At 37.4% G+C, this 26315-nt stretch overlaps 1 long non-coding RNA gene across 5 annotated transcripts; it reads left to right on the top strand.

Moving 5' to 3' along the window:
• The first annotated feature begins 56 nt into the window (after window positions 1-56).
• On the top strand, window positions 57-24225 carry LOC136350085 (uncharacterized). Of its 5 annotated transcripts, none has more exons than XR_010734067.1 (5): window positions 60-685; window positions 767-1217; window positions 1337-1507; window positions 7102-7272; window positions 10553-24225. It is a non-coding gene; the product is annotated as an uncharacterized lncRNA (long non-coding RNA). The 5 variants fall into 5 exon arrangements; XR_010734065.1 differs by lacking the exon at window positions 767-1217 and having other exon boundaries at window positions 73-685; window positions 10553-10611; window positions 10674-24225; XR_010734066.1 differs by having other exon boundaries at window positions 57-685; window positions 767-1507.
• The last annotated feature ends 2090 nt before the right edge of the window (window positions 24226-26315 follow it).

Below are 26315 nucleotides of genomic sequence, written 5' to 3'. Positions count from 1 at the left end.
TAAAATGTCAAAGAAAATACTTCAAAACAGTCAACTTTCATATGAATCTTATGAAGTCTCAAATAATACATTTTTCAAACGATATATGGATACGGCGTGACATAGAAAAGAGAACACCCCGTAAAAATGATTTTATTTAAATAATTTTTGATATACATGCTTGTATATGGGAACACAAAAAAACGATTAAATTTTCATCTATTTTTATCAATGTATTTACGAGTTATCAGGAATTGTAGTTTTTTTACTATAAAAATTGCGATAAAATATCGACAATATGCGTGCAAAATATCATTTCTTGGTGTATAGTGTGCTTGGAAAGTGTTTTTAAATCAATTGACTATGCCTAAACGCAGAATATAGCGAAATTTTTATCAATTGTGCCAGTTTGAGAAAGATGGAATTGTGGGTCTACGAGAGGTTGATTGGTCATTTTGAGAAATCGCCACTAGATTGAACTGTAATGTAACTGTAAACACTAGTGAGATATTGTCAGGTATGGTTCCAATAAGAGCAACCAGGTAGAAGAATATGTACTAGACGAACCCGAAGAACTACAGAACACCAAAATTGTCACCTTCGAATTATGATTCTAAGCGATAGGTTCGTCGTGTCGAAGACGCTAGCGGCACAGTGATTTACTTGGTATGGAAGGCTCATTGGAATTCGAATCATTTATCGCCGGGTAAGAAATTTTGAATTGATTTCTAACCGTCTCAATTTTGTATTACTCCTTATCTTAAATCATAATCAAAATCGACTCCAGCGGTGCAGAGAAAAGATACATTGGAATCTGGAATGGGATAATATCGTCTTTAGTGATGAATCCAGATTCCGTTTGGGTATGCATGATGGTCGGACAAGAGTAAAAAAGTGCCTGGGTGAAAGATGGAATCTTCAGTTTACAATACAAAGGCATGTCCATCAGACTATTGGGATAATTGTTTGGGGGTGCGATTGCATATGGTAGCCTTTACCTTTCATTAAAGGTAGTATGATAGCCCAACGATAGATCCAAGAAGTCCTTGATTCTCATCTCGTCTCTTATGTGGAAATTGTTGTTAATCTAGTTCTCGAGCAAAGCAAAGCACGATCATATGTGGCTGGAGTGACAATGGCGGCGGAATATTTCTTTTTTCTAACACAATCAAAATTTATCTGGGAAATCATCGCAAAGCAGTCTTTTCAGAAACGACGATATCAATTTTATCTTGGAGGTTAGATTCACTTGCAATTTGAAGTTGTTCAGTGTCTAGATATCTTGAAAATCGGTCTCATATACATTTCTCAATATCCCCATGTATAATTAATTAAATCTAATACTACATTTTTTTAGGGACAGTATGACCAAAACAGTCTATCGTTTTAGTGCAAAAGTCACACCACACGGCCAAAAGATGGGAAATTGTGTTTTCATTTTGAAGGAGATGAAAAAAAAATTCTATCACTTGATAGTGAAAGAAGCTGCCTGCCAGGGGAAAATTTTCTGATGGGAGCAGATAGACAGGTAGTTATATTTAAATATTAGTTAGTATTAGCTATATTTGAATAGTTTCTGTAAAATAATTCTTATCAGGTTATACTCCCTTTAGAGTGATTATTTGTTTTTTGTCTATAGTTATGCATGAAAGATTCGCGGTTGGAAGGTAGAGAAAAATAATACAATTCTCAAAGCACTTTTTTATTTTCCGTGATCCAAAAACGGAATCTCTGATACAATTCGATATCAACACCCAGAACACATCTCCTCTTCGCGAGAGAACCGATAGGATGAAAGGGCTGTCCACTCTTTTTCTCACGGGTACCAAACCCTTAAACATTTTTCTCACCTACGCTAAAGGAATTTATAAATAACCCTCTCTTCCCACGCTAATTTTAGGAAGAACTTAGGACCAAAAGTCTGTAGCACTTTCAGATTATGCCAATTAATGTTCTTAATATAAACAAGAAATGCGAGAGGATTCATAACAGCCCTTTTACCATTTTCTTTCATTTATCTCAAGAGGAATTTAAAGCCAAAACACCGTGATATTTTCATATAATTGATTAATAGTTCTAACATAGAAAAAGAATGCTAACATGCATTAGACGAAAATAATTCATATCCAATGAATGATTTACTTAAAATTTGTAGAATTATCATTACTATTATAGCAGAGGTAGCAGAGGTATAAGATAGTTAATATTTTTCATGGACTTGTGTTTGTAACCGTTTTCATAATAATCCACCTCGATCGTTTAACAATACAAAATTGTAAAAGTTTCTACCTGTATGAAAATAATCTTATATTGATACATGTGTCAATATAGGATTAATTTCAATATTTATTTAGAAGTTCTCTCTAAATATACCATTTAATTATAAAACCGATTATACAGGGTGTTCAGTAAAGCATGGCACATACGTGAACTGGAAATTACTTACGTTAAAATAAGCCAATTTGACTAAATTTAGTTTTGTCCAAAGATTGATATTAACGGAGCTGCAGGGTATCAAGGTGGAAAAAATAAATCACATTTACTTAAATATCTTTTGACTGCTTTCAGCTAATTTCATGAATTTTCTTATACGAGGGTTTTTTTGAATGAGAAATTAAAATTTATCATCAATTCCCGTATATCTTCTAGAAGACGCCACCGGCGATGATTTTAAGCCCTTTAAACCGTTACAACTGTTTTGTTTCAGCCTATATGTTATTTTGAAGTAGAAAAATTTCTTCACCTGTATTTTCTAGTTAAAAAAGATATACCATATTGATGTCGCTATTGCCAACGGTTTTCCAGAAATACGCATCTAAAAGTGATGATGCCTACAAATGATCTAAAAGTAAACTTAGTTTATTGACGTATTTGATTGCTATCCGCAAATAAAAATAACACTATAAAACAAGGATAAGCTTTATACTTTTTATAGAAAATGCAAAAAAAAACAAATTTGCATAAAAGTATTTAAGTAATATTTAAACACGAAAACATGACAATATGTATGAAAGACAAAATTTAAAAATAACGGATTGAAGTAATTTTTTAATTACAAAAATGGTTATACATGGCCTGAAGAAAATTTGAACTGTTGTGAAATTAACTGTGCAGGGAAAGGGTGATTAGAGTAATACACACGAAAAGATCATAAAAGTATAAGAATTGCAATTTAATGAAGGGCGAAGAAAACTAAAGCTTAGTGATGGTTACCGAACTTCTTAGACACTCTATGAACCACTAAAGACAAAAAGATTGAGTCTATGTATATGTATGACAATGTATAACAGTAAATACAAATAATCTCCCCTTCCTAAAGCGATAAATTATAAGAGTTTATCATCAAAGAGAGTGACCGTTCCCATAAGACATCTTTAATATTGTAATATTTAACATGAACGGTATAGTGGTGCGACACTTTCAGCATGAATTAAAATTAAACCTTTGGTTTGGTACAGTCGAAGATAACTTTATTGGATATTTCAAATTTCCAGTAATACTAAATGGAAGTACATAATTATTTTTAGATGTGTTTTTTTCGGAAACCATTGGTCCTAGCGACTTCAATAAGGCACGCCTTTCTTAACTAGAAAAGACACGGAAAGAGATTTTTCTAGTCGAAAATAACATACAGGGTTGAACAAAAAAGTTGTAACGGTTTAAAACGTTCAAAATCATCGTCGGCGACGTCCTCTAAAAGTTACACCGAAATTGAAGATAAATTTGAGTTTCTCATCCCAAAAAATCCCGTGTATGAAAAAACTCATGAAATTAATTGGAAGTAATTCAAAGATATTTAAGAAAATGTGATATATTTTTTGGACTTTGACACCCTGTAGTTCCGTTATTATCGACTTTTGGACAAGATAAATGTAATCAAATCGGCTTGTTTTAACGCAAATAATTTCCACTTTTCATATGTCCCATTCTTTACTGGACATCCTGTATATTGATACACAGGGTGTTTCAGAATAGTATATCATAAATTTAAGGAGTGATTCTATGAGTGATTTTGAGAAAAAAAGTTTATATGAACCTAGGTCTGTTTTCACTTTCTGTTTGAAATACAGGGTATTAAAATTTGTTATATTTTTTTGTTTTCTTCTAATAAGTCGGGACCTGAATTAAATATTTTTATCAAACATGGTGGGCGTAAGTTAGGTGTAAAAACGCATTTTTTAAGAGAAAAACGAATTTTTAAATGCAAGCAATGGCGCTTCCAAGGCCAAGACTCTAATTATTATTTGTGAAAAATATGTTACGCTGCTGCTTTTTCAAAAAAGAAAAATCATTTTTAAAATTTTTCTTCTTTGTGTTTGTATTTTATTGTGTTTTTAATTGTTTAGTCTGACACAAATATCGAATTCAGAAAAAACAGTGGCGTATAATAATCACACCATAAATATCAATAAGGTAACTATTTGAGACGCTACTGGAATTATTATTTAAAATGTAATAATAATAAAAGTAGCCCCTTATTAATGTTAACAAAGATGCCAAGTTTCATCAAAATCGACTCAAAGTTTTTTGAATAATTAATAAAAACTCGATTTTTTAATAAAACTTTGACAACCTGTATCTCGAAAATGATGCAACTTAGGACACATGTTTATATAAATATTTTTTCATAAAATATGACAAGGAATCACTCCTTAAAATTAATGACATCACTTTAGTTACACCTTAGACAAAATCAGCACATTCATACTCCGAACTTCAGTTAAAAAAATTCTCTTCAACGACAAAGCTAGCTTTACTAGATACGGCATAACTAACGTTCACAATGAACATGTTTATAGTGATGAAAATCCGCACGCACTCAAAGTAGTTCATTATCAACATACATTCAAAGTTAATGCGTAGACCGGGAAAATTTGTAATATTATTCTCGGGCCTGTCGTGATGCCAATTCGATTAAATGGACAAAGTTATTTATATTTTCTTCAAGAAACTTTACCGCACTTGTTGTTTAGGATTTTATAATTATTTTATTATTATTTATTATTTTTTTAATTTATCATAAGGTGGGCCAGGGTGATGTATTTCCTGCGTTACGCCTATGGTTAGCGTTATCGTACAGGATGGAATCACAACGCTCTGAATATTAAGCATAAAGTGCCTTATCGGCAGGAATTTTCCTAGCGGTATTCCATATGATTTTAAAAGAGCAGTGTTTGTGGCTAGTGTCGGAACCTTTTAAAAATAATGAAATCCTGCATGATAACCGCTAGTTAAGATTTCGTCCAGGAAAGGGAAATTTACAAAAAAAAACGCAAAGAACACTACACAAGACTACTCTATTCTACATTTAAACATTAAGAAGCTCTTCTAACTAGCTATTTTAACAATTTATATTGGAAGGTTGCTGGCTCTGCAAATTCCAAAGAAATACTCGATTTGCAGTCTCATGGGAAAGGATCCCTATGACAGGTTCCCATTACTCGTTATCATAGAGGATGCACATGTAACTCGCTTTATGCTATGGTAGACAGTTTTTAATTGCACTCTAGTCAGGGTATGTCCATGGTTAGTGTCCAGTTTTTTTATACTTAAGACTGGAAAGACGTCTTCATCGCTCTCTTTCTTTAGTGTCATCACGAATAAGCTGTAGGTGTGCAACTATGTTAACAAGTAAAAATATACAAGTTTTAAGAAAGAAGCACCGAGTTTACATTTAAAAAAGAGGGAATTATTTTATATTAACTCCCCTTTTTTACGCTTGTTGGAGGACATATTATTAATTTGTGATGGCATGTGGTTTATGCAAGATCGAGCATCTCAATGTCATACCTTCAATGTTAGACAAAGTATAAACAATGCATTTTCTCGGCAATGGATCGGAAAGAGGAATTATGTTCCAGTAATAATAGCTCTCGTAATCTTCAGATTTGATGCCATGCGACTTTTTTCGTGGTTTTTTGAAATCGACATTTTATTCGACATCAATTGATCACATTCAAGAGATACATAATAAAGAAATAAATTTTCAATGCAGTTGGCGATGTGAGAAATAGGCCAGAAGTTATGCAGAGAATGCGCTACAATTTCTTGAAAAGAATCAATTTGTGAGTGCAAGAAAATTATCCACATTTTGAGCATTTGCTATGAAATTTTTGTTATAAAATGCTTTGAATAAAAATTGCATCTATTAATAAAATTGCAAATATCTTTTAAATTGTTGACTTTGGCGATATTTAAAAAGTATCCCTTTTTTAAACAGATAAGATTTGTCTACTCGAAATTGGCATCCACTGTAGCAGAAAACAGTTTTGGCGGTTTAAAAGTGTCCTAATGATTGCTTGTGGCGCTTTCTAGAACAAACAACAAAATCGTTTTACAGAATTGAATTTCACATCCCAAAAAAATTCCGGATACAAATTTTCGTAAAATTAGCTCGGAAAAAGTCGAAAGATATTAAAGAAAATCAAATTTCGTTTTTCAACATTGACACCCTGTGGCTCCATTATTAACATATTTTATACTAAAGCAAATTTAGTTAAATCGGTTTATTATGAATTGTACTATATCAGGTAGAACTTTGTACACGAGGTATCCGGACACCTTGAACATGGTTTGAAAGACGTGTTGTTTGAGATTTTATAAAATTATTCGATGACATTTGTGGATAGTAATCGGAACTATGGGACTTCTTTTTTTGTTTTCATTAATTAAAGCTGGAAATTTACATAACAGTTTACGTTTGAAATAAAAATATTATGTCATTTCAAATTGAGCAGCAAATAATAAGAACGAAATTATTCTAGTTGATCGAGAGGACATTTACAGAATTAGGACGATCCAGGAGGCAAGAAAGAAAAGGATAACATTGTTAAAAAGGAGTTTACAATAATTCTCTACTTTTACTACCTACCCTCTATTACGTACTCACGGAGTGTACGAACTAGTAATAACAATTTCGTTCTTCAAACACATTCAAAATTTATCTGAGGTATCATCATAAAGCAGCCTTTTCGCTAATGACCACATCAATTTCATCTTGGAGGTTGGGTTAAATTGCAATTTGAAGTTGTTCAGTATCTGGATAATTTGAAGATCCGTTCCATTTATATATCTCAACATCTTCAGGTATAACTAATGAAATCTAATACTACATTTTTTTAGGAACAGTATGACCAAAGCAGTCTATCATTTTAGTACAAAAATCACACCACACGGCCAAATGATGGGATATTGTGATTACAACTTGTAGGAAGTGAAAAAGATGTCATTACTTGATAGTGGAAGAAGCCGCTTGCCAGGAGAAGATTTTCTGATGGGAACACATAGAAACAGGTAGTTGTTTTTGAATATTAATTAGTATTAGTTATACAGTATAACTTGGCTGTAACGAATACTGTTATAACAAACTCGGATATAACACACATTCGATTTAAAAAAACCATATTTATCATTTTCTGGAGGTTTGAATTCGGTTATAACGATCTGTCGAGAAACGCTGCTGTGATCGAGCTGCTGAATATTTAAGTGAATGAACCAAAAACAAACACTAATTTTGAAGAAATTAACTTAGTTAATGAACAAGTGGAAGTTGCTGGATTTCCTGACGATAATGACATTGTTCAAACAACGGTCAATGATCAATTTGAAAACGGTGATGAGAAGGAAATTGACAGGAATGATGAAGTTTTAATCTTCACAACTCAATAGGTCTTTCTGTTTGAAAGGTCGTAGCTTATAATGTAAAAATGACATATCCAGAAAATGGAAACCTTTTAAATGCGATAAACCTTTTGTAGAACAAAATAACTAGTTATATCTTCCGGGAACCGAAACGGCTTAAAAAAAACTCCAATCTTCACAAAGTTTTGAATTTTATTTAAATTTAAAGACTAACTTTACAACTTCAATATCAAGCTTCGAATCTACTCTACGTACGAGCATAAAACTATTTATTTTGATTACTTGCGGAGTCAGCATTGTGGCAATGGCCCCGCAGACTTATGGCGATGCTTCTAGTATATTTCATTATACAGGGTGGGCCAACGAAAACGAAACGGTCCATGTTTAGAGTTCTTAATGTGGTTTAAAAAAAATCGCTCGAACATGTCAATTGATTTGTCGAGGGGGAAACTTTTTAGACTTATTTTTAAACCTCTACATTTTAACGTCTTGAGCAGGGTGCTATTCACCCTTAAAATCTTAAATGGAAAGTGACGTCGAGTGACACCTTGTTTGAAAGGTCTTTCAATTATCTTTTCAATGATGCCTATTTTTTGACATGAGATATCATTTTGACATTTTAAATTAGAAATTTTTCCGTTTTATTTACAAAGACGCTTGCAATTAAAATTAGTTTAACAAATGTTCAAACTGCTGTCCAGTATCTTCCATGCAGTGATACAAGTTCTCCTCAAATCGATTTCTTACATTATTGAGCATTTCCGGTGTTATAAGATGACACTCGTTAATAATTCGTTGCCGTAAATCTTGTAGGGAAGTTGGTTGGGTAGCATAAATATTAGATTTTAAGTGTCCCCACAAAAAGAAATCTAACGGAGATAAATCTGGAGATCTTGGTGGCCATTCAATAGCACCCCTTCTGTCAATCCACCTTCCTGGAAATGCTTGGTCTAAGTACATTCGTACCTGCTGTGCATAATGCGGAGGAGCGCCGTCCTGTTGGAACATTATTCGGTTTGGTAAATAACGTTCATCGTTTTCCATTATTTGAATAATGGTAGGTTCGATTGCATTTTGCAAAAGATCCAAATACATTTCTCCATTTAGGGTGCCGGGTAGGAAAAAGGGTCCAACGAGGTGGTCTCCGAAAATACCAGCCCACACGTTAAATTTTTCAGGATGTTGCGTTTGTGTCTCGTGAAAAATTCTTGGGTTTACATCACTCCAATAACGACAGTTATGACGGTTTATAGTTCCATTGACAAAAAAAGAGCACTCATCGGAAAAGCAAATGTTAAATAGTAAATGTGGATCTTGATTTGCTCGATGGCTAATAACTTCAGAATTGCAGTCGCCTGTCGAAGTCATCCTCGTTCAGCTCTTGCACCAATTGAATTTTATATGGATTCCATTTATGTTTTTTTAATATTCTTCGTACGCTAGTTCGCGGAACACCTGATACATCACTCAACTTCCTCGTACTTAAAGTTTGATCTTGAGTCATGTGACCTATAACGGTTACTTCCACTGTTTCATTGACTACTGGATTTACAATATCACGTTTTTTGTTAAGTACCGAACCAGTTTGGATAAATTTTTGCACTAGTTCGAGGACATACTTTCGATTGACATGTTTGTATGGATGCCGTTGATTAAAAATCTCAGCTGATCTGTACCCAGACTCATTATTTGAATGGAATATTGCAATAATTTCAACTCTTTCAGCTGTAGTGTAAACCATTTTTACATAATCACGAAAACACAGTACAAACCACTGCCTTACTATCCTCTAAAGTAGTACTACCCAATTCAACCATTGTAAATTTTTTTGTTGCTTATGTAGATTTAAAATTTATAGATAAGACGAACATTCTACATTTTATAAAAATGTATTGCTTTACAAATGTTCCGCCAATTCAGTCTATTGCCTTAAGGTTACAATTTTTAGTTTGTCTCAATGTAATTTTAAAAGCGTTTAAGTTTCAACGGAGTAGATATTATGCAACTCATGGTTATCAATTGGGTAGTTTGAACATTTGATTAAATAATATTAAAGTCTAAGTATTAAATGATTTTTCTGATTTTGCAAGCGTCTTTGTAAATAAAACGGAAAAATTTCTAATTTAAAATGTCAAAATGATATCTCATGTCAAAAAGTAGGCATCATTAAAAAGAGAATTGAAAGACCTTTCACACAAGGTGTCACTCGATGCCACTTTCCATTTAAGATTTTAAGGGTGAATAGCACTCTGCTCAAGGGGTTAAAGATAAGAGTTTAAAAATAAGTCTAAAAGGTTTTCACCTCGACAAATCAATTGACGCGTTCGAGCGATTTTTTTTAAACCACATTAAGAACCCTAAACGTGGACCGTTTCGTTTTCGTTGGCCCACCCTGTATAAATAACTCAAGAGGTTTCAAGAACCGCAAGATAGTCAAAGTGTGCACTTCTTTTCTACATAAATTTCGATTTTATTGAAGATTTTTCTTGTTTTTTTCTCATTGAATGTGGCATAACTATTTACTAGAATCGAAAATTGTATAATTTATCATTTGGTTAAAATAAATTTTGAGTCAATCAGCTTTTTTCCCTCGGTCGCTTGTAGCGAACGTCTGCATATAATAAACGACCAGCCAAGTCCTTTGAAGTTTCGTTATAGCCAAGTTCTAAATAGTGTACTTAAATAGTTTCTGGAAAATGTTTCTTACCTGGTTAGCCTCTACTTAGAGTGATTGTTAATCGTCTATTTATGCATTTGAGGAAAATAATTGAAATCCAATGAATAATTTATTTAAAATTAATCGAATCATCATTACTATTATAGCATAGATATTTGCATTAGGTCATAAAAAATACGTAATAATAACTTCCATTACCAAGTAAATAACATTTAAATCGAATAGTATATAACAATTAATAATTTCTAATTCCAGGGGAAACGAGAAGCCAGGTACTTAAATGTAAAAGTTAGGAAATCATCAACTCAAAGCAGGTGAGTTCAATGAAAACTGTAATATTAATTATCAAACATTTTATATTTGTTCAATTTATAAGATAGTTTATATTTTTCATGAACCTCTGATTGTAGCCGTTATCGTAATAATCCACCTGACGATCGTTTAACACTACAAAATTGTAAAAGTTCACACATGTACCGACATAGGGTTATTTTCAAGATTTATTTAGAAGTTTAACCTCGCCATCGAGATGATTGGCGAGGCAACTCGAGTTAAGTTTAACGACAAGGAAACTTCGTTTTTTAAAATTATTTATTGCAACGGACTTAGAGTACAAATAATCAAGCTGACAGTATAACTGCTTACGTCAAAATTAAGAGCAACAGATTGATAATTTAAGTTGTCTACGAGTGGTTTTATATCGTTGTTTATCGCTGGATCCTTAATGAGGGTTAAAGGGGAGTCCAATGGTCTATATCGATAAGTTCGTCAGATAGGGCAATATGGTTTACGTGGCTCTTGTTACTCAGTCATTAACTCGGGGATTCGAAGCTATCTAGACCTCAGGAAGCTCAATTAATTGTGCTCAACAGTCGTCCTAAAAGTATGGCAAGGTGAAAAGGCGGACGTCTCGGAGATAGTCACCTTCTAGAGCGTCTGCTCTGATTGCGCTGTCGAGAAGATCGCCCACCGCTCTAAAGGCGGTCTCGGCTACTGTAGCGTAGACATAATCTGCAGTCTGGTTTCCTCGGAGGCTCACCATGTGGGATGCTTCGCCACGCGAGGACGTGAGGACAGTACTGGTCATTCTTTCGTTGTAACGGTGGTGCCCGCACTGCCTGTTGGAACGTCTCTTCACCTTCAGCGCGCCGGTCCCCACGGTCAATATGAGACCGTCCCTTAGAGTAGCTAGATATCGGCGATAGCGTTCGCTCAACCGGCGATACTTAATTTGATCAACGGTCAGATGTAAGAAGGTCTTTCTCAGAAGCATATTAGAGTATCGACCTTAGTAAAGGGCTTACGTCTTAGCCATCTGCCGCCACTCGTCCTCATCGTCAGCTGCGCACTCTCCAATAAATTCCTTGTCGCGCCGAGCAAACTCTTAACGTTCTTCACGATGCTTATTCAGCTCAGTGGGGTGCGTCTGCCCTTTGTGCTGACGCATTCCAGCGTACGTTCTAAATTGAGCCGCACAATAAGGACATTTCGTGTTCTGTTCACTGGACGGTCTCCTGCATCGGAGCCGCCTTTTGTGTGTCCACAAATCCTGATCGATGTCGAAGATGTTGCCGCTGTTACAGAATGGAATCATGAAGACATACTTTCAAAAATTGTTCGTGATACTTAAAAGTTAGGGTGATCTGACACTCCAAGGCTTAATATGCTTCGTAGAAGCAGTTATTTATCCACCAGCCGTTAAGGCGCCCTTCTCGGAGAACAAACACAACCTACTGCGATTAACTCCAAGAGACGTAAGCTCCTAGGTTATCGAGGTCACAGTAGGTGGTCCAGAAACGCTGTGAGAACGACAAATGCGGAAGGCCCTTAAGAAACGCCCGAGCACAAACACAGAGCTTTCAAGAGATCCTTACTCGAAAATTTTGCCTGCCACTATTCTATGTTAACGGGTCGAAAATGCACACTACGGCCCAAGGACCCTTCCACTCCCTTTAATGAGGAGCTCTTTGGCGACATCGCTTAGATTCTTGTACTTTATGCTTAAAATCATCCGAAGATCACGCTTGAATTCGTACCACTGGTTGCCTTCAACTTATCGCACAGCTTGCTTAAGGTTTTCCCATTCGTCTTGATATAACTCACGGATTTTTGACCAACCGAAGGCGCTGAATAACTTTATTGCTCTTCCCGTTACTGATAAAATCGTCAAACTCCTCCCTGCAGCTTGTGAAACAGTCAATCGAAATGTTAAAGCCGAGATGGGTACCAACTCAATCCAATGAGCGGTCGCATCACGTATTGTGTATTCTTTATTGATCTTCCATTTACATTCTTACAGTTAGGTTTTAAAAACTGTAGGTTTTTGTTTTATTTCCTTAGTCTAAGGTATGATACAAAAATGGGTTTATGAGGGTGGACACGGCTTCGATATCAGTTTTACTCTTTATTTTAAAGTGTGACACTTGAAGATGCCCAATGAAAAAAGGATCTGCCGTCTTTAGGAAAGTCTTAAATACTAAACCCTTTGGAGGCGCACCATGGGCGTACTCTAGTTGGGGTACCATCAACGTCACGTAACTTAACTTAAACGATCAGTGAAAGGCCTTTTTAAAATTTTTTATTTATTCACAAACTAATATACTACTCTTTGATAGTTAAAATTTTCATTAATTCTACTGTTGCCGTTGCATCTTTTTTTAATAGTCACGTTCTGTTTTGTCAGCTCCTTTTGTGTTGGCATTATAGCTAGTAGTTCCATAACTCCTCCCTTTTCAAACTAAGCTACCCTGGCTGCGGGGTAGGTCGAGGCATGAGTTTACGGGTTCCCTCTTGGTCTCTTCTATTACCATCGGATTTCTGGGCAACCTTTTATTAAATAAGCATACTATAACTAAAATAATTATGATGCATACTATGATCGCCCATAAACTAGGGAAGGTTGAGATTTTATTGTACAACAATTCAGGTTGGTTTTCTTAAATTTTGTTCCTTGATTTGTACAGCTCATCGAGTTTTATTTCCTGCAGGTGGAAGTTTAAATTCAGATGTAGAAAGTTCGGTGGTAGCTCATTCAAATTTGGAAACATTATCGGTTCGTCAGTATTGGTTATTGAATATTCATTGGCGATCAATGTCGTCCCCCTCAGCTCTGCATTCCTCGGGTATAGTCATGAGATCATTTCCTGATATCTTCTTGTACTCTTCTTGTCCTCCGCATTTTAACTTAATGGTTTTTTTAACAGAAATTATCAGAATCCATTTGTTAGACGAGTCCAACTGGTGGATTACTGCACGTATAATAGTAACGTATCTTGGATCGTAGCGAACTTAGTAGTTGAGTTTCACAAGGACCATTCACTCTGATCTCTTTCAAATTTCCAGGATCGCAGATAAATAGTTTGGGTGTCATTTCTTTGCACAGATTCTCCGAATAAGCGTAGTGATTTTGATTCATAATTAAGTGTTTACCGCGGGGTATTATTGCCTTGAATTGACTCCGTCGTCTGATTGGTATTGAATAAAGGTGATAGTAATCGAAACTGTTAGGGCTCGTCATTGGTATGTTTAGGAAAAAGGTAATTCTATCGTTCACGATAAAGCTTTCGATCTCTATTACTTTCGTATTTGAAAAAATTTTCCAAGGTTACTTGTAAGGGCAGATTGTGGGTTGTTACTTTTATTTCTAGAGTCTTTAATTCAGAAAGCAAATCTGTAATCTCCATTATGCCGGGATGGAAAATTCCTAATTTACCGAATGTAATGGAGGCTTCAATCTCTTGTAGCATTGAATCAATTATTACATATAGGTTGATGATTTGAATTAAGTTATCCTTAATAAAATACATATTTTCCCTGTTCGTTGCCTCTTGTGTTATGTACCCAATTTGCTTAATCCGAGCTTCTATTGTACTCATATTTTTGCCCATTTTACAAATCGTCAAGTTGAAATTCTCGATTACCTTTAGAGAGATTGAGTTTTATTTATGAATGCCAATTGCTAGCTTATTTTGATTTTGTTGTAACTCATTAATAAGTTTTTCATAACGCAGTCCATCATTGGCGTCTAAATTCCTTGTGATAGCCTTAAAAACGGAACCTGCTATGTTGATTAAACCTCTTTTAGCCCTCCTGGGATGGGGTATGATTTGTTCAACTTGCCTTTCTACTCGCTTTCGCGTCAAGTTCAATACCTTAAGATAATTAACACAATTGTCATAGTAATCCACATGTAAGGCTAAGAAATATGAAACGTTTTATGATTTATAGTGTAACTTATTAATTTCCCCTATCACAAGGTTCCGGTCCTAATAATGTATTAGTTGGTGGGTTTGTGTAGTAAGTTTTGCTTGTCTTCGTATTAAAGGTAAAATTTCCGGGTTATCGTCCAGTTGTCTGAGAGTAATTAGACTTTCGTCAACGATAACACCCGTCGCAAGGCTGAGATATAATACGCTTCTTTAGTCGAAACTGTATTTGTTACGAAATGGACATTTTAAATTGTCCATCTTGAATATTCGGATGTGACTCGGTTTCAACTATTTTTTTACATTTGTTGACATTTTTCATTTTTTTGAGGCCATCAAACTTATTAGCCAATTTCTGCCTAGTGCTTTTTTTCAGATAAACCTCTTGTTGATTTCTGAATTCTCTCGGACCCTCGCGTTTTTTCGCCTGGTTCATGGCCTCTCTCTCGTCCACTTGTACGACGGTTGAAATTTGATTCAAATTTTCGTTATCTCTCGACGTGGAAGCTCCAGTCTTCCTTCGCAGTTGTTCGTTAAATTCCTCCATGTTTTTGATCGGTGCGAAATCGTTAGTTGTTTCTTTCGTATGCAATTAAATTCGTAAAAGAACGTCTGCGTTTGTATTCATTTTTCCTTTTTTGTATATTACATTATAATTATATTCCTCTTCATTGAGGTGGTCTGTTCGAAATTTGGAGACGTCCAACTCAGGCTTTTTATCGCCGTCCTGAAGGTGGTTCAGATTTATCTTTTTGAAACCTCCGGAGTCAAACTTTTCTACTTCAAAGATATGGGAAAAGTTTAATGTTGCGGGTTCACACGTACCGTTCAAAATCGTCGTAAAAGCAAACCCATCCTTAGCCGTAGATAAGTTTTCGGGAATTTCGCAGCCGTACATCTTTTGGTATAGTATTATAATGTCTCCATTCCTAATAGATGTTTTTATTCTTATCACTTGTTCGACACGAAGCGATATTGAAATACAACTTAACTCAGGCCGAGTTTCGTGGAAATGTAATCAAATGCGGGCAAATGGCATGAGAAGGTAATCGTTCACAAGGTAGATGTTGGCTTGAAGCGTTTTTAGGTTTTCGATCCCTAAGAGTCCATCAAATGCGTGGTGGAATTTAAAAAGATAAAATTTAAGGTCAATGTTTTGAGATAGATGAAACAATTTAGACGCAGGAATTTTTGCGCTGTGTTGATGAGACGATTTTTTAAACACTGTTGATACCACGAACGGGTCGTTTCGAATTCGATCGGGGTATAACTTTCTTACAATATCGGGATTCATGAAAGGACAGGTAGAACCGGAATCAACTAGAATTTTTAGCTTTGCTTCTGGGAATATTACATAACATAATTTACTTGGGTTCGAAAAATTTAGGTCTATTAACATTTCCTCTATTTCTTTTTCATATTGAAAGGCATTCTGGAAAAATTTTCCTCTGGATTTGGCGAAACATAGAATTGATCGAACTCACCATCCCTGATCGGGGTTGAAGCATTGGCTTCATTATTAATTTCGAATTCCGTAGATCCGATAATTTCGTACTGATATCAATTGGTTTGCTCCCAAAAATACTCCTCGAGTTGGGAACATTGTATACATACATATTCGTACGTATCTTGACTGGGTTCAATCAAGATTTGGGCTTCCGTACTATATATTTCTTTGACAGTGTACTTGAGGAATGGTATCTTAGAATAGAGTTTGAATTACTTGTCATAGGTTTCCGTATCGAATTGGAAATTCCAGACGTACGCGTGGGGGTGGTAGTTGTTTAAACGGGTTAGACTTGAATATATTAGTCTGATTACTGAACCGTCCGAAAATCTGCGAATTGGTGAAGTGTCTAGGCGATTATCTGTTAAAATTGGATCTTGCATTCATTAGTTGTGGTGGAAAAACCGGGCGGAACGTTCTGTTAAGGGTTCGAGTAGTTGGAAACAGTTTAAAGTGTGTTGGTTTTGATCCATTAGTATAGGGATGTTGAAACATTAGCCCGGGTATTGTTTCATTTTGAAAGTTGTGAGTGTTATTTTCCTGAATAACGAATTGTAAGGCTTGCTCTAAATTAACTGGTCTCATGTATCTTATCGTGGTGCCGAAAGGTTCTTTAAGCCCGGATAAGAAAGTTTTCAAAGCCAGGTCGTTGTATAAATTTCTTTTTAAAATTATCGCCTGTAATAGATTTTCATGGGAATCGACGTAGGAGCATAAGAAGTTCAAAATATGTAGTATTTGATTGTAAAATTCAGATGGTTATTCGTGCGATTGTTGCTTCATCAAAACTAAATTTCTATTCAAGCATGTTTCGTCCTTCTGATCAGGAAAATTACGTAATAAGAAGTTTTTCGAGTCCTCCCAATCATTTACGTTTTGTATCTTAATTACTAGCTTTGCATTACCGGTAAGTTTGTTGATAAACGAATTTATCAGATAGATATTCTGAAAATTTGTTGGGTTGGTCTGATCGTAAAAATTGTCGATTAAAAATTGACATATTGACAAGTATCTATTGAGTTCGTTGGGGTTTCCATCAAAGTTCGGAATGCAATATAGATAGTCAGGCTTAAACTGAGACATATTGATTATTTCTCTAAGTTCCTCAACAACAGACGTTCTTGGATTATTTAGAGAGACAGTCAGCTAAAGGCGTCACAATTTTCAAATTGAGATTCGAGATTTGTTTGACTATATCTTCAATATCGGACATAAAGGAATCAAATTCATTTACACGACTAACAGGCCAATCCTGATCATTCTATAAGTTACTGTTTCGGATACTTTCCTTTAGCGTTTCCTTGCGTAGTTCAGCGATGATGTCTCAACAACCGAAGTTTTGTTGGTCCTGGGCAATTTAACAGCTCTTTGATAGAGGGGAATTTTCAATTTTTGGAAAATTTACTCTGTGCGTTAACCACATCTATCGACGTTACAATACAGGTTCCTTCTCGGTTAATCGATTAAACGAAAAAGGATCAATACGATTGATTCGCACTGAGTCTCCCGAAACGAATCCGAACAACTGCGCCATTTAACATACACGATCGGTGAAAGGTTTTTTCATTTTTTCACATTCTTCCCGGGGTATGGATCCCTTATGCCCTCCAGCACACGCGGCTCAGAATAGTACGCCACTTTGTTTCGGTGCGCAGAGGAGAGAGGCCTATCTCCTTCCCACGACACCGTGACGTCGCACACAATGAGCTCGGTGTCACTTTTGTGCACTACAAGATCGGGTCTCCCGAGCTGCCCGTCTCGCAAGCGGATGCTTGGCTCAACCTCCACCCTTCGCCCCTTCCCCGCTTGTGTTTGGCGGACCTTGTTTACAAGGCAGTCATGACGCCTGATGCGAAGTGTGCCCCCCCAGGCACTTCTGGAGTACATGGGAGAGTGTTTCACTCCGCATGCATCCGGCCCGGCAGCGCCTAGCTTCCCCGGGGTGGTTCGAGGGAACCCCTCGGGTTGGCAGCATATTTCCCCGCACCTGCACGGACTTGATGAAGTCCGCACCTGACCAGAACGGAGGCGGATTCGAGATCCACGACTCACTCGCACGGGAGGCTGCTCCCTGATGCAACCCGTTACCCGATATTCGCTCCTGCAGCTTGGAGGACCACATTCTCTGTATGTGGCTTGCCAAGCAGCCATCGGGTCGCGCCCAACGTTCGAGTTTGTCCAGGAGTGTGCGCACGTACCTCAAGGAGCCGACTGCCCGAGTCAGCGGATCTTCCGCTCGTTCAATGACTCGGATCAGCCGGTTGCGCATTATCATTGGCACGTGCGCAGCAGTGGAGAGGACCCCGAGCCCACCCTCTCGTACTTGCGCATGGACATACGCGTCAGGCGAGCTCTTCGGAAGATGGAGTATCCTCCTAACGGCCACTCGGATCGCCCTATCGGCGCTCCCCAAAACCTTGAGTGTTACCGCCGGAGACTGTAACTGATCGACCAACCTAGGCAAGAGGTAGGTCTTAAAAATCTCCAGCTTTTGATGCGGTCTTAGGGGTGCGGCCTGCACCCTCTCCAACTTCGTACGAAGCTCCTGCAAGCTGCATGAGCTGACGCCCATCGGCTCGTACCGCTTGCCTAGGTACTTGAAAAACTCCAGAGGCTGCACCTGCCTTAGCAGACTTCCCCCCACGCTGAATGTTGGGCGCGTGAGGGTATACATGTGTTTGTTACCTCTATTCACTTTCACCGAAAGTACTGCACTCTTAGCCGTGTTGATTTCCATCCCTCGGGCCGCGAAAAATTCGACAGCCGTCCTCAGGAGCTTCGAGGCAGCCCTCTCAGATTCAGCAAACAGGATGACATCATCCGCGTAGGCTTGGACCGCCAATGTGATGTCGGCGGCGATCCTGATGCCAGCTTTAATGTTTTGGAAACTCTCGATGAGTTCGTCGAGCACGAAGTTAAAGAGGTAGGGTGACAGAGGGTCGCCCTGCCGATCTCCTCTGCGAATTGTAATTCGCGAGGTGCTCTCCGGTCCGTTCTCGATCACCATGTAACAGCTCCCATAAGATTTCTCAATGTAGTTGAGAATGGGTCCAGATTACCCCATTCGCTCCATCGCCCGTCGTACGGAATGCTAGGACATGGTGTCGAAGGCCCTCCTCAGTTCGATGCTCATAATATGATATGTCCCGAGGGCCTGTCTTTGGTGCTTAATGACGGCCTGGAGAGTCAGTCCGTTCAGTGCAACGCCGTCTATCCTCCTAAATCCTCTCTGGGAGGTGTGGATTGGCATCCTCGTCAGCCTCGCACCTATCACTCGGTGGAGAATTCGGATCAGCACCGATGACAAGGTCAACGAACTCCAGTTACCGACCTCTCGCCCTTCCCCCCTTTGGGATCAGAACCGTCCGATTGGCTAGCAGACCCGCCGGAATGATGCCCCGAAAGAACATGATGTTGAACATCACACACAGCTTCGCAGGGGAGAACGACGCGAGATCCCTTGGAGTTATTCCGTCGGGTTCCTGTGCCCTACCCCTGCTCAGTCTGAGTGCGCTGTTGACTTACCCACTGTGATTGGGTCATTCAATCCCGGCACATCGGTCGGTAGCCCCACAAACAACTCGTCATCCTCTGGGGAAGCAGTGGCAAAGACCTCGCAGTACTCCCTTTCCACACTTTCGGTCGGTGGCCTTTCACCTCCGCCATGCAGAGGGAGATCCTCCAGCACGCACTTGGCAAGCGCCGCTCTTCTAGTCCGATACGCCCGCTGTGCCTCGCGTAACGCAAGTCCCCACCGTTGCTCCCTATTCAGGTTGCCCCGGCGGTTTGCCTCGCCTCCCTAACGGGTGGCTCGTTGGCCCGCCGCTCGGTCACCAGTCCGGAGGATCGAATCTATCCAGGTCTCAAGAAGCCCCAGTAATTGTGCCTGACAGTCGTTCGACAGATCGTTCGATGTGATCAGACGCATGCCCCGGAGATAGTCATCCTTCAGAGAGGCCGCCTGAATCACGCTATCGAGAAGTTCGCCCATCGCTCTATAGGCGGGTTCGGCTACTATGGCACCGACGTCTTCTGCGGTCCGGTTTCCGGGTGAGCCTGCCACGTGAGGCGTTCCGCCGGCTCCGTCTCGAGGGGGCCGTGCAGTCCGTTCCTCGGCTGCAGTAGTAGTGCCAGCATCATCCACTGGATCGTTAGCCACCGCCAGCCGGCCCGCTCTAACGGCTGATCGTAGACCGTCTCTCAGGCTAGCCAGATACTGACGATAGCGTTCGCTCGACCGACGGTATTTGATCTGATCGACGGTCAGATGTGCGAAGGTCTCCCTCAGGTGTACATTAGGAAATCTACCTGTATAAGGGGCCTCCGCCCTTGCCATCTGCCGCCACTCTTCATCATCATCGGTCTCACCGCCTCCAGCGAGTTCCCCCCCCTTGCTGTTCGGGTTCGTAACGTTGTTCACGCTCCCTATTAAGCTCGGCGGGGTGTGCATGCCTCTTATGCTGACACATACCGGCAAACGTTCGAAACTGGGCATGACAATAGGGACACTTCGTGTCCTGGTCACTGGGTGGTCCCCTGCATCGGAGCCGCCTTTTATGCGTACGCAGCCCCTGATCAGTGTCAAAGGTTTTGCCGCATTCACATAGCGGCATCGCGAAGTTTAAAGGTTGCCAGTGGTACTTTGAGGTTAGGGTACCCTTACACTCAAAGCCTTATAGCTTCGGAAAGATTATGCATCCACCAGCCAAAAACGCGCCCTACTAGGAGAGCAAACACAACCTACTGTGATTGGCCTCTGGAGACGTAAGCTCCTAAGTTACCAGGGTGGACCACGAGGAGGTTCACAGCAGGCGGTCCAGAAACATTGTCGTTAGAACGACAGATGCGGAAGACCCTTAAGAAACGAAAAGATACGCAGAGCACTCAAGAGAATTTTCACTCGAGAGTTTCGCCTGCCACAACTCTACGTTATCGGGTCGAAGCTGCACTCTACGTCCCACGGACACCTTCCACCCCTAAATTTCCACATTTTATCACCACTAACACGCTTGACTTGCCTTGATTCAGGCCCAACCTCATATATCATCCTAGAGCAAAATTCAACAGACTTAGATGGCTTATCAGCTAATAAAGGATCCATATAATCCTTGCAGATCTTTTTGAATTCCTTTTGTAACTCACTGAAATTAAAGGTAATAGATCCATACTCCTTTATAAAGTCTTGAGGTGTATTTCCTATCATGATATAATCCCTGGTTTTGGCCATGGATGCTAATTGCTGTGGTGCAATCCCAGCAGTATTGAATGTTACTGTAGCATCAGGGTCATTGATGTTCAGCGTTTGTAATGCAGACTGGAATGTCATGGTAGCTGCAGCCATAGTTGTTGACGGCTGATAGTTTAGTAAAGCTTGCAATGAAGGAATGAGTAAAAGGCTCAGATTCTATAGACAGATTAATTGCTAATATTGATGATAATGTAGTTAACGACAGTAAATGTTTACTATATGAGTTTAAACAACAGTTGATTGGCTGTGGATTAGTTGTTTTAATTTTTAATTAGAACAGTTATGATATTTTTTTCAAAGTCGATTATAGAGTTGGGATAATACACTCCACAATCACAAAACTTATAACTTGCAGTAAATTCCGCTAGATTTGTTTTATTTACAAAAATATCAAATTCTGCAGTTCTATCTGCAACCGTTAGATAAACCTTGAAAAACATCGGCTTTACGTGCTGCTGCGGTAAAAGAGCAGTCATAGTCACTCCCGCCGTTTACCCGCGCTTGATTGAATTTCTTCACTTTGACATTCAGAGCACTGGGCAGAAATCACATTGCGTCAACATCACGTTAAGACCATCGCAATGCTTTGTTTTAATTAGACAGTCGGATTCCCCCGGTCCGTGTCAGTTCTGAGCTGACCGTTAAATAGCGAAAGGAAACTCGTTTCACATCTCCAGGCGGTGTCTCTAGGTCCTTTTGAGTTACCCCTACGAACTCTATTGTAAAGACCAGACTTTTTGCTACCGTAACCTGGAAGTGAAACCGTCAAATAAGTTTTAAACGGTACATAATATAGTTTGGAGCAGGAATCGGATTTCCTTTCACTCGAAAGGTGTGTTCGTCGTTTAATATACAGGTTGTCCCAGAATGATGGGGTCAAGGCTTAACCACATATTCCTTGGTCAAAAATATATCGATTTATGATGATATACTTATATACGAAATTGTCTCTTTCTGGAGATACAGCCCGTCAAAGTTGAACTTTTTTTAAAATTTTACAAATAAGTCGAAAACGGCTATATGGATTGTAAACAAATTTAGTACAGTGTTTCCGCTTCTCGGGGCACATTACACGGGGATTATAATTCCAAAACCATCAGGGGTAGTGGTCAGTTTCTAGAAAATCGAATGTTAAATACACCAGAACATTTTTATTCGCCCATGAAGATGGTTGGTTTTTTTTATGTGAAATGTCTGGTCTATTATGCATCTTCTTTTATCTCTTATTGAATTTTCGATTTGGAGCCTTAATTAGACGACACAAATGTAATTCTTTATTTCAATTTCTGGAACTGCTGAGTAATTGACAAGAACGCGGTCACCAGCTCAGCTCATTCTCGACAATGTCGATACACTCGAGTGTGTTTATGTGTAATTGATTTCATAATTAAATTTCTAATTAAATATTGAACATAATTCTTTATCGATAGACGTATATACATTTTCAATTTTGTATTGTTAAACGATCGTCAGGTGGATTAATACTATAACTGCTACAATCCCAGGTACATGAAAAATGTTAAATATCTTATAAATTGAACAAATTTAAAATGTTAGATAACTCATTACTAAATTTTCACTGAACTCACGTGCTCTGAGTTGACAATTTCCTAACTTTTACATTTAGATACCTAGCTTGCCGTTTCCGCTGAAATTAGAAATTATGAATTGTTATATACTATTCGATTTAAATGATATGTACTTGGTAATGGAAGTTATTATTACGTATTTTTGCTACCTAATCGAAATACTTATGCTATAATAGTAATAATGATTCGATTAATTTTAAATAAATGATTCATTGGATTTCAATTATTTTCGCAATTGAATAGCTAGGCGATAAACGATCACTTTATGCAGAATCTAGCCGGAAGTTTGTTTTAAAAAAATAAAATTTTAAACTACGAATAAACTTTATTTATTTCAGGATAAAAAATTCTTAATGACTTATTACTTCCAATCCAGGATCTATATTTATATTAATAACACCGCTAGATTTGTTTGAAGCTCGATACAATAATATTGTACAATATTGCGAAGATTGATGTTACAATGAGTCGTCATAAGTGATCATATAATTCCTACCTCCTCGAGTCTGAGAAAATGAGATTTAATTTCCGAGGAATTTCAATTGTACGTTCGCTTTCACATTTAGTTTCCTTTTTGTAATAGCAGTAACCTATAATTCCTAAAATTATTAATATAAAAATTGTCGTTACAACTATCGATAGACCACGGCTTCTGAAATTTAATTTTTTCAGAGGATGTACAATCAGCCTATTGGTATTTTCAGCGTCTTCTTTTAAATTTTGTAAATTTATTTCCTTTTATTTTAGTGATTCAATTTTCTTTAGTGATTTTTCATTAATACTGATGGCTGATAATTTTTACTTTAAGTTTATAGCATTTGTTTTTTGAGAATCGTAATGATTAGTTCTTATTTTTACCGTACATTCTGCCAGTAGGATTAGAGATGTTTGTTTAACATTTTCAACTATATTTGGATTTGGACAATTAAAGTATGCATTCTCCAGAGAGGATGGTCTTATTAAAATAGAGTTATCACCTAACTGAGTTACTGAATTTCTTTTATATGTGTTGGGTCATAGTGGGCAATGATTTGTTAAATAAATTGTTTCAATTATGCATGGTTAATTTTTTGTTAATACTTTTTTTTTATATAATGTTATTTCTTCTATTTTGTGTGCAATTTTCCTTTAAATTAAAGAAATCTTGTGATGATTTTAATAAATAGGGATTAGTTAAGATCATTAGTTGATTGTTAATTGGAATTGAATGTAACTGGTAAAGCTTATATAACTGTCTGAATATTAAAGGGATCGCTACTTAAAAGATAATTGGACCGTTTTTATGGTGACGTTTTTATAGGCTACTTCATAATAATTTATTATATAATTGAAAGTAATTTATGTTTTCGAATTGAATTAATAAATGATTGTTTGCAGTTCTTTATACTTAAAAATACTATGGCGCATCACGTTTATCTAATCGAAATTACTTGCCGTTTGTACGTTCCTTTGAAATTTTTTGATGACACGCAGATTATTTTCTATATTATCAAGTAATATCATGGTATACATCGAAATAGACATGGACTGGGTCATTTGTGTAAGGTCATTTATCGTTTCGTAGGTAACATATCGGTTTCGTATGTTACTTCCATTCGTCTTGATAATAGTTAGTTGGGTCAACGTCTTTGGACTATGTTTTTACTATTGTCTGTGTTGAGTATACGTGATCGACACCATGATGTTGATTTGTCAGGATTTAGATAAATCACTAACGAATCTTCATTTCTTTAACAGATTCCTTAAAAATGAGGAAAAGAAAATAGTACAATTACTTAGGGCCAGCACTCCAAAAATTATTCTCTTCGTCCAAAGACCTAAAACTACTTTTATATTGGAGAGCTATTTATATGTAATTAATTAAATATTAAGGGTAGTTGGAATCAAACAGAAGTTGAACTTTTGGTTAAAGTTCATAATTCTCATACATTGATAAAAGGGTAGTATTTTAAGTACAAACAACATAATTATTTTGTACATCAATAAGGATAAGGAGGTATATGACATAAGTTTCCATTAATTTAAATATGTGCCTTTGTTCTTCTTAGTTTAGATTTTGGTATCTTATTGAAGATTTGAAATTACTCTTTTCAGGAGTTTTTTTTAAATTAAAAGATACTCTTTATAATATCCTTTAAAACTATTACAATCTGATCTTTTAAATGATCAATGAGCAATTTTGTTCTAACTTAAATTATTACGTGATGATTAAAACTAAGGTCTTACTTACTAGTTTGCCTTAAGATCTAATAAATTTACTACACTATACTTAGCATGTAGCACAAATACCGCACAATAATCTGCTTTTAACTATCACTATTTCACTAACTCGAAAGGCTTGGTTCTCTTGAGTCTTGTTACTATGTTTGTGTGGTCTAAGAGCTGGATGGCCTCGACATTCACATGATTAAGTAACCTTTGTTCATGGCTACTGGCTACTTTGGTGACGGTTTGATCAACAGTCTCCATTTGAAGGTCCCGATGGATGTCTTTGTTTCGACAGTACCAAGGTGCATCCACGATGTTCCTTAGTGCTTTGTTCTGAAATCGTTGGATCACTTGTATGTTGCTCTTGCTGGCACAACCCCAGAGTTGAATACCGTAGGTCCAAACAGGTTTTAGTATTTGCTTATATAATAATAGTTTGTTGTATATAGATAACTTGGATTTTTTTCCTAGGAGCCAGTACATTTTTTTTAGTTTGATGTCTAGTTCCTCACGTTTCTTTTTGACATGAACTTTCCTGCGGAGTTTCGCGTCTAATGTCATTCCCAGATATTTAACTGAGTCAGCATGGGGAATCTGGATATCGTTGATCCGGATGGGTAGATGTTGCTTTTCTTTATAGGTAAAGTCTACATGTACAAACTTGTTTTCATTTAACTTGATTCGCCAGGATTTAGTCTAGATATCAATTTTATTAATAGAGGTTTGGAGTTTTTCAGCAGCCTCTTCATGATCTCTTCCGACAGCAATGACTGCGGTGTCATCAGCGAATGTTGCTATTGTTTCTTGTTGAAGACTTGGGATATCACTAGTATATAATAGGTAGAGTACTGGACCCAACGCACTACCTTGTGGTACCGCTGCTCGGATTTCCTTTAGTTCTGAATAGGCATCTTCTTGTTTGATTTGGAAATATATTCTTGATAAATAGGATTGCAGAAGCTGTGAATGTTGTTGTGGAAGAAACTGGTTCAATTTATGGAACAATCCTTCGTGCCATACTTTATCGAAGGCCTGTGCAACGTCGAGGAAGGCGATGGAACAGACTTTTCTTTTTTCTAGTGATTTTTCGATGACATTTGTAATTCCATGTATTTGGTCAATTGTGGAGTGACTTTCTCTAAATCCAAATTGATGAAAAGGTATCAAGTTCTTTTCTTCTACTATGGGTTTTAGCCTTCTGAGGAGTATTTTTTCATATTCTTTAGAGGTGACCGGTAGCAACAATATAGGTCTATACGAT

Source organism: Euwallacea fornicatus, unplaced genomic scaffold, assembly GCF_040115645.1.
Source record: "Euwallacea fornicatus isolate EFF26 unplaced genomic scaffold, ASM4011564v1 scaffold_109, whole genome shotgun sequence".
In the NCBI taxonomy this organism is placed as follows: Eukaryota; Metazoa; Arthropoda; class Insecta; order Coleoptera; family Curculionidae; genus Euwallacea; species Euwallacea fornicatus.
This window is presented reverse-complemented; position numbering and strand designations above follow the sequence as displayed.